General features: G+C 55.8%; 1 long non-coding RNA gene across 3 annotated transcripts; it reads left to right on the top strand.

Annotated features, from left to right (window-relative positions):
* The first annotated feature begins 414 nt into the window (after positions 1 to 414).
* On the top strand, positions 415 to 2,071 carry LOC139049404 (uncharacterized). 3 transcript variants are annotated; one of them, XR_011508213.1, is made up of 4 exons: positions 415 to 518; positions 657 to 838; positions 1,186 to 1,629; positions 1,761 to 2,071. It is a non-coding gene; the product is annotated as an uncharacterized lncRNA (long non-coding RNA). The 3 variants fall into 3 exon arrangements; XR_011508214.1 differs by having other exon boundaries at positions 437 to 838; positions 1,285 to 1,629; positions 1,761 to 2,070; XR_011508212.1 differs by having other exon boundaries at positions 437 to 838; positions 1,761 to 2,069.
* The last annotated feature ends 314 nt before the right edge of the window (positions 2,072 to 2,385 follow it).

The following is a 2,385-nucleotide window of genomic DNA, read 5'->3' as shown; positions in this document are numbered from 1 at the left end:
CGGTGTAATCCAAATTTGTCCGACATCTCATTCTGTGCTGGAAACACTGGGAGGCAGGAAGTTTGAAAAAACGGCCACTGCCGCCCGCTATGTCTCGGTCGTGGGTTCGTCATCCTGTGCGTCATTCTATGCCGTTCTGTACGTTTATACTGGATATTAACTGGAGCCATTTAGGTGTGCTGATGCTGTGTGCCGTGTGTTTTGCATCAGTGCTTCGTGACATCGGCTGTATTGCGTGTTTTCGCCGACGGCTTACTACCACAATGGCGGGATCTGCGTTCGCCGCCTTCGTGTCTCGGTGCGTCTTTGCACGTACGTCGAAAGTGTCTGCGTTCACCCGGTGAACGCAGCGCAAGCGTTAGGTTCACCCAAACGTCACGTCCGGGACGCCACATCCGGTCTTTGTTTTTTCACGTCGGTGATGTCACATCCGGCCTTTTTGGCGGCATAATATGGCATATGGCAGGCTCGGAGTGCACGAAGCGGTGGATCGCTTATTTTTCGGGCTTTTGCTTCTCGTAAGTATACTTCGTCTTTGCGTTTGATGTGCATCTACTACGCGTAGCTAATCTTTCGACTGCATGATGCCATATATAGGTGTTCTGTGATGATACTTTATAGCCAGGTTCCTCACGAGCTTTTGTGATGCATTGCAGGGACCGCCACACCGGCCAGCCAGTGCTACAGTGTCCTAATGCAGAGAACGTATATTACACGGAACTGCGCTCCTTCAGAGTTATTTAGAGTCTTTGTCAGAAGCACGTAACAGTAACATTACTTGGTTACGGTGCTGCTACATGGCAGAATATTTGAATGGCAGATGTCCCGAGTGCGGCATGTAAGTACGTACGTACGCGCGCTTGTTTAGCCTAAATAAGAGTTTCTATTGTTCCCCAATGGAAATGCACATTCCTGATGCACGGTTCAGATCTGCCGGCTAAGGGCGGTAGTGAATAAAGTCACCAAATTGCGGCCTCGTTGCGGTCTCGCATTGCGGCCTCATTGCACGGTCGGGAAAAATTGCTTTAGAACCAAAATTTCGCTGCGCTGTCAGTAGCCATTCACTGATAGTGCAGGTGTGATGGGGGTTGTGTGTGCGGTCGGTATGTGACCGATATTCCTGAACGCAGTGTCATTCAGCGATGTGCACAGCTGTGGCTGATTGTAGAATGTGGGCTGTCACAGGAGTGATGGGGACCATGCTCCTGCCTCGGCCAAGGTTGCAGCGATTTCAGAGCTGCAGGGAGCGCCCAGGCAGAACCTAATCTCGGCCCTATGCTGCAGCTCCAGCTTCTTGAGACGGGCACGTGGTAGTGCCACGAGTGGGAGGACGTACCGCAGGCGTGAGGTGGCTACTGCATGGTACAGCCGCAGAGCCCACCTAGTGGTGCAGCTCTGTCCTCGGGCAACAAGCTGGGTGACTGCCTTGTGGACCCGGAGGACCTGGACATGCAGGGTCTTGACAGCAGGCAGCCAGGTCAGCCGGTGATGAACGTGTAGCCCCGGGTACGTCACTGCCGGGCTTCAAGGTCGCCTTCCAGTTGCAGCTGTGCAGCGGGCGGTTGCTCTTGGGTGGAGCAGCATGGCCTCCGTCTTCCTTGCCGAGATGGCAAGGCCAATGCAGCTCAGGTAAGCAGCGGTGGTGTCAAGGGCTCTTTGCAGAGCCGAGCGCGCACTGCTGTGGCTGTGTGGTGGATTTCGCACACATAGGGCGATGTGGTCCGCGTTGATGGAGGTATTCACGTGGTTGTGGGGGTCAGTCTGCAGGACAGCAGGCAGTCGGGCCAGGTTGAACAGGAAAGGGCTCACCACTGATCCTTGTGGGACGCCCTCTACCAAATAGGTCCAGGGCCTGCTGAACGACTGGATAGGGCAGGCCGTCAAAGGCCCCCTTCATGCCGATAAGCACCAGGAGCACGGCGTCACCGCAGGCCTTGGCCTCTTCCAGCGTGGAGACCACGTCCACGATGGAGTCCGCACTGCATCAGCTCCGCCGGAAGCCTATTTGCTCATCGGCCAGAAAGCAATGGCCTCCATCAGCTTGCAAGCAGCAGAGGTGAGTGAGACTGGCCGATAGGAGCTCACGTTTTTCAGCCGGCCTTCAGGATGGGGGCCACGTAGGCTGTGCGCCATGACTCCGGCACCTGCCCTGACTGCGAGATGTTTAAGCAGTCAAGCAGGTGCAGCTGCTCGCTGGCGGCCAGGTTGCGAATCATTTGGGTTCCTGGTGCACTGGGCTCCTGGTGCACTGCGATGCTTGGAGCTCGTTCAGCGTCAGCGGGTCCTGGTAGATAGCCATAACCTGGCTCGATGGCCACCCTGGGTGGTGAGAGAGAAGGGAAGACGGAAAGGCAGGGAGGTTAACCAGGCTGAGTCCAGTTTGCT

Source organism: Dermacentor albipictus, chromosome 9 (genome assembly GCF_038994185.2).
Source record: "Dermacentor albipictus isolate Rhodes 1998 colony chromosome 9, USDA_Dalb.pri_finalv2, whole genome shotgun sequence".
NCBI classification, from domain to species: domain Eukaryota; kingdom Metazoa; phylum Arthropoda; class Arachnida; order Ixodida; family Ixodidae; genus Dermacentor; species Dermacentor albipictus.
Note: the sequence above shows the minus strand (reverse complement) of the source record. Positions and strands in the feature narration are given on the sequence as shown.